Raw genomic sequence first — 6,621 nt, forward strand, 5'->3', positions numbered from 1 at the left:
CAAAGGTCATTATCATTACGATGATTATTATTAGAAGGTGCTGCTGCTGCTGCTGGCAAGATTTGCTCATAATCGTGTTTTGAACACCCAGTCCCCCTGCCCCAAAACCTTTGGAGTGAACGGTTTCTACCCTGCTGCACTAATACCTATAGCTGCCAAGGGGCAGAAGGGGAGGGCAGACTGCTAAGTTTGTGCTGGGCATTCAGCTTATCTCCACTTTGGCCAAAGACAGAGAACGTGATTTGTCCCTTTTTTACCTCAGGAGTCCAGGAGGGCGATGGAAGCTGCTGCTGCTGCAAGTTCAGTTCAGCTGAACGTGGGGAAGACCAGTGACATGGATATCCCAAAGCAAGGCAGTGACAGGTAAAGCCCCACCAAGCGCCAGGACCCCCGGCAAGATTAGCTTGAAGGGGTTTGGCAGAGTTTTCTCCACTTGCCTCTTTGTGGGGCATCCCACAGAAACCAGCAGGCAGCTTGGTGGGAAAATCAAATTCGGGGGCAGGGCTGCAGGAGGTGATCGCAGGGCTCTGACCCCAAGCAGAGTGGCTGCAGCACTCGCGTTTGACCCCCAAACCTTGCATCATCAGCGCCTTTACGGTAGCTGGAGTTCCTCATACTTACACATGAGGAGTTGCAGGCGTGATCTGTACCAGCAGTGGCTTAGGAACCCGGACCAGGGCTAAACCCCAGCAAGAGCCTTTGCACAGAGCTGTTGCTCTGCAGCTCCCCAGCTTGCCTCCCAAAACTCCTCATCCAGCAAAACCTCCCATGCTTATGCGCAGCTTTGATTCTCAGGGCTCCGCTGTTCCTCTTGCTGATGCTAATGCCCTTGGTGGCATCAGTTCCCATAATCACGGATTGCTGTGTAAAATATTTATTGCAGGACTGATCCTTCTGAGATTATTATCCTGGATGAAATGTCACAAACGACTGTATGGAAGGCTCTCACTCTGAAGACAGAAACCCTTTGAATCCAGGGAGGAAAAAGGTAAAGGATTGCACACGAACGTGTCCGTGCTCCTCTGCAAGCGACGGTGCACGCCTACGCTTTTCCCACGCTTTGGCCGGCAAGGCTGAGCAAACAGCCTGTCCCTGGGAACAGGCAGTGAGGACCGTGGCATGCAAACCAGCTCCTCTCTGCTGGGGTGGTCCCCCAAACAGGGCTGAATCAGCAGCAGCTGGCAGGTCTTCCACTGATGATGCTCTCCCTCTTTTTCTCTTCCCTTTGCCTTTCCCCACTCCCGCTTTTCACGTTTAGGAATCTTGACTTGGAAGGAGAGGAGCGAGAGCGTGACTCGGGGATGTGCCAACGCAGACAGAGGGAGAAAGCGCTTTGTTTCAGTTGGAGGATTCCCATTAAAGCCATGCAGATGTTTTCAGTTATCCTTGGTGTGCTTCAGGCATTCAGTGTCTCTAGACCAGCAAGCTGAGGTGAACGTCACAGTCAATGGGAGTTTGGTGGTGTTAAGTCTGTGTGCGTACGTGTGCGTGTGGGGGTGTGGGTTTGTAGTGGTAGAGGGACTGCTACTGCTTTATCATTCAGTGCTCTTCTTTTAATACCTAATTCCTCCGCTTTTTTTTTTTTTCCTCTTTTTTCCAAATGTAAACTGGGAATGTCCAAAATAATTTTCTGTTATATTTGATGCATTCTCCACTTTCTTCTTCATCACGACCGGGTTTTTTGTCTGGTTTGGGGTCCTGGCTTTAATTCACTCTTCTGTCTCTTACTGGTACGAGAGGGATGCCCTCTGTGGCAGGGCAGCATAGAGAGCGTCCGAGCAGTTGGCCTAAGGTGAAAGAGAAGCATTTGCTCCCTGCGCTTCAGTTTTACCTCTCTTGCTTGGTTTGGTTTTGGTTTTGGTTTTTTTGCTTTGGCTCTGCCATCAGCCTGGGAGCTGCAAAATGCAGAACTGCCACCTTCTTGTCCCCTGGCTGTACACTGCATCTAAGGGAGCACTTCAGGTATTTGATTTTGAGTACACCGTATGGTCACAGGAGCGGCCAGATGAGACCTGGGGGGGGCTCTGTGTCCCTGGGCTGCCCCCTCTGTTGTTCCTCCACTTTCCTTCTGTATTGGGTCTGGCTGAGTTGGAGTTCTTTTACCCCATAGCAGCCCTCGTAGTGCTGTGCTCTGTACTGGTAGCTAGAAAGCTGTTGATAACACAGCAGTGTTTTGGCCATGGCTGAGCAGTGCTGGCACAGCATCAAGGCTGTCTCTCTAACATTCCCCCCCTCCCCAGTAGGCTGGGGGTGGGCAAGATCTTGGGAGGCAACGTAGCCAGGAAGAAGGCATACAGGCAGCAAGAAGAGGCATCTCGGTAGCAAGTAAATCTTAGGTCCCTTCAGATGCTGGGGACCCTGCGTTCATGCAGCATTGGGCAGACCCCAGATGGATTTTCCCTTGGCACACTGTACAGATCCTGCCTGTGGAGAAGTTCCTCCTTTTGGTCATTCACGGTGTTATACAACTTTTCTTAGAAGAAAACAACTCTATGCGTAAAGGATGTTCACGCGCGGACTTCTTGCTGCACTTTAGATAACGGCAGGGCCGCGCAGGTGGCGTAATCGCTGGTACCAAGCAGGAGCTGCCTGGAGGCTCCTCTGTCACAGTCAACCAGCTCCGTTTATCCTGCGGCCAAGGGCCATGTGTAGGGACACAGCCTGAAGGCCACGCCGTACGTACGGTGCAGCACAGACCTGCACCCGCTCCGGTGAACTGTTAGGTGGATCCCCAACTCCTGGAGGTACAGTGATCTCCCAGTCAGGATCTCTGCAGCAGGCTGTTAAACTGCACGGTAACTTGGGAACCAGAGAAGATCCAGATCTGGAGGGGATGGTTAACCACAGGGCCTCACGTTGAACCTCCTCTAAGCTCGTCCTGTGCTTCCAGGGTTCTCGAGCCTCTCGGGGGGCATCTCCCAGACTGGCCGGTGACTCCCAGCTCCCTCGTTCCTGCCTTCCCCTCCCTGCCTGCCTGCCCCACTGTGGCCCCTGCAGCAGCACTCAGCTGAGCACCCTCCGTTGCTCCTGGGGAAAGAGCGTCCTCCTTGCTCTCCGTGGCATTCCCCCAGCACACGGTGCTGTAGCGAGGACAAGGCAGTCAGATACAGACACAGCCTGTTGAACAGAGCGTCCTGCACGCAGTGCTTCCGATAGAGCAGCTCAGGAGCAAGGAGGTGAGCTGGGTGTGCTGCCTCTCACAAAGAGCATTTGACATCGGCGACCTTCCCCGCTGGACCCTCTGCAGCCTCTCTTTTTCCCGATGTTGTAGGTGTTAGGTTGTGTGGTTAAAGGTTCATCTCCACAAACACAGAGGAGGACAAAGGAGCAATGGCAGGCAGGGGAACCCCAGGGACCTAGGCAGAGGCAAGGGAGCACCCTGCTGTGGCTTTTCCCAGGGCTGTCGCAGGAGAGGGATCGCCCAGCTTGTCTGGGTATGAGGCTCACCAGACAAGTATTGACTCTCCCTTGCTCACCTCACAGACTGACGGGGGGAATGCGCTTCTGTGGCCATGCCCTGCCTCTGAAGCCCGGCCGTAGACAAAAAACTGGCTCAAACTGTGAAGGTTACCAGGCGAGACGTGACTGGGTGCACGTGTGTGGCAAGGTCTGTGCATGTGAATGTCTGAAACTGGATTCTGAGCTGTCAAGCAGAAGCCTGCTTCTCGCTACACGCAGCCAGCGTGGGCTGGTTGTAAATTTGGGTAACACCTGGAATAAGCAAAAGTGGCATGTCCCGAATCCTACAGTTAATAACGAGCTAGGAGAGAGAAGCCTTAATTCGGAGGCTGATCAGGCATTGTACTGCTCCCATAGACAACTTAGATTGGGAACACTGGGGGCGTGGGGTTCCAGAAAGAAGAGGTGGTGGCAAAAAGAAGGGTTCCCAGAAAGAAGAAGGGATCTTGAAGAGAAGGAGGGGACCCAGGAAGGAAAAGGTGAAGATCCTGGCTGGAGGAAGTATCCTGGAAGTGGCGGAAGATCTTGGAGACCAGAGAGCTGCGTGGAGACAAGTGCCAGGGGATGCCCAGGGACCTTGACCAGCACCCTGCGAAACTGGTAACAGCGAGCAGCTGCACAGCAGGAACCAAGGTGATGTTCTGCCTGACCTTCCTGGACCTGCAGTAGCCTCCCTGCTGGGATAGGGGAGTTGGCTCAAGCAACTGCAGGATTCAATAGGAATGCATTTCACCAAGGTAAAGAGGACACAGCAGTGGCTTGGAAATGCTGGTTGGTTTAATGGTAAAACTGGAATTATTCTGTGAACTGTGCATTCCTTTTAATATGGACTTAATTTAAAACGGCTGCTTTGAAGTTGTTCTGGCTTCACCTTAATCGACACCTGCAATCTTCCTCATCTTATCTTCTCCAACAGCGACACCACACCCTGCCCCTCCCCACCCCCTGCAAAAAAAAACCAAAACCAACCCAGGAAAAGAAAGACTTCAAGGGCAAGCTAGGCAGCAAAGTTGTGCGAGATTGGTCAAACTGCTCAAAGTTTGCAGGGAGATTGGAGCTTGCAATTCAGATGTACGTCACTCAGCGTGGGGAGGGTAGTACGCACCTTTCACTGGAGTCAGAGGGAAAAACAGGGAGAAGGGAGCTGCAGCGTAAAGAGTAAAGGACACAACATTCTTAGGAAAACTCTCCTTTTTCTTTCCTTTTCCTTGCTCCTTCGCTTCCAGATCTCCGTGGTCGCAGTTTGTGCTGCCTCACCTCCAGCACAGCGTGCAGAATGAAAAGACTGTCACAGAATTCGTCTTCCTGGGGTTCTGCAGCACCCCAGCCCTGCAGCGCTGCCTCTTTGGCCTTTTCTCTGCCCTCTGCTCTGCCACTCGGATGGGAAACACACTTGTCTTTCTGCGTATCTGCCTGGACTACTGCCTCCACAGCCCCAGGTACTTCTTCCTCTGCCACCTCTCCATCGCGGACATCTGCTACGCCTCCAGCAATGTCCCCGTATGCTAAGGAGCCTCCTTGGACAAGGCAGAACCCTCTCCGTTGCTGGGTGTGGGGCACAGATCCATCTTTATTTAATCTTTGCACTTACAGCGTGCGTGCTGCTGGCAGTGATGTCTCATGTTCGCTACGTGGCAATCTGCCGTCCCCTCTGCTGTGCCCTCATCATGATCTGGAGGCTGCGCCTCACCCTTGCCACAGTTTTGTGGGCTTTGGCGTTCGTATTTGGTACACTGCAAGCCTCTCTGGCTTTACACCTGCCTTTCTGTGGCCCCTGCGAGGCTGTCCACTTCTCCTGTGAAATTCTTGCTGTCTTAAAGCTGGCCTGCACTGCCGCTCCTGCCAATAAAGTCCTGATCTTTGCTGTTTGTGTGTGCTTCTTCCTCTTCCCTTTAGCCTTAATCCTGATTTCCTCCCTGGACATCCAGCCACCGATCTGCGCATCCGCTCTGTGCCAGGATGGCACGAAACCTTGTCCACATGTGGCTCTCACCCGACCGTGGTGGGTGTCTTTTATGGAAACGCCATCTTCATGTACGCGGGGCCCGGGAGCGGTAAGTCCTCTGGGAGGGAGACAGTTCTTTCCCTTTTCTACACTCTCGTCAGCCCCAGTTTGAAGCCCGTCATTTACAGTCGGAGGAACAAGCAGGTGAAGGAAGCCTTGCTGAAGCTTCAGAGAAGGAAGAGGGTCTTTCATTCCGTCTAGCTGGCGCTCTAGGCTTTCACCTGTCTCCTGTCTTTCTGCTCTTTCTTCTTGAGCTCTTGGGGAATTTCTCAGGGAATGTTAAGTGGTTAAAAGTGTCCTGGTTTCAGCTGGGATAGAGTTCACTGTCTTCCTAGTAGCTGGTACAGTGCTATGTTTTGAGTTCAGTTTGCAAAGAACCTTGATAACACTGATGTTTGCAGTTGTTGCTAAGTAGCGTTTAGACTAAAGTCAAGGATTTTTCAGCTTCTCCTGCCCAGCCAGGGCACAAGAAGTTGGCACAGGACACAGCCAGGGCAGCTGACCCAAACTGGCCAACAGGGTATTCCATACCATGCGACGTCCCATCTACTATAGGAACTGGGGAGTGGGGGGCGGGAAATCGCTGCTCGGGGACTAGCTGGGTGTCGATGGGCGGGTGGTGAGCAATTGCACTGCGCATCATTTGTACATTCCAATCCTTTTATTATTGCTGTTGTCATTTTAGTAGTGTTATCATTATCATTATTAGTTTCTCCTTTTCTGTTCTATTAAACCGTTCTTATCTCAACCCAGGAGTTTTACTTCTTTTTCCCGATTTTCTCCCCCATCCCACTGGAGGCGGGGGAGTGAGTGAGCGGCTGCGTGGTGCTTAGTTGCTGGCTGGGGTTAAACCACGACGGAGACAGAGTCACAGCAGCACAGAATGGATGCTGAAAGGGACCTCTAGAGATCATCCAGCCCACCTCGGCTGCTCAAGCAGGGTCAGCTGCAGCAGGTTGTGAGTCTGGTTCTCAAAGATGCCGTTGGCTGCGTTGCTCCCAGGTCGTGGAGCTCGCTTGGGAAATGGGCAATAAAGAGGGATGAAGTTTCCAGGCACTTTCTGGCCGGTGCAGTGATTTGGGGTTTTTTGGGGGGTTGGTTGGGGTTTTTTTCCTTCTGATTTCCGCTCCCCCCGCCACTTCCCGGTCTTGTGGCTG

The 6,621-nt window shown here is 52.7% G+C and overlaps 1 pseudogene; it reads left to right on the forward strand.

The window, feature by feature from the left end:
* The first annotated feature begins 4,521 nt into the window (after positions 1 to 4,521).
* Positions 4,522 to 5,780, forward strand: LOC142027666 (olfactory receptor 2A2-like; annotated as a pseudogene).
* Positions 5,781 to 6,621: the final 841 nt, after the last annotated feature.

Source organism: Buteo buteo, unplaced genomic scaffold, assembly GCF_964188355.1.
Source record: "Buteo buteo unplaced genomic scaffold, bButBut1.hap1.1 HAP1_SCAFFOLD_50, whole genome shotgun sequence".
Taxonomy (NCBI): domain Eukaryota; kingdom Metazoa; phylum Chordata; class Aves; order Accipitriformes; family Accipitridae; genus Buteo; species Buteo buteo.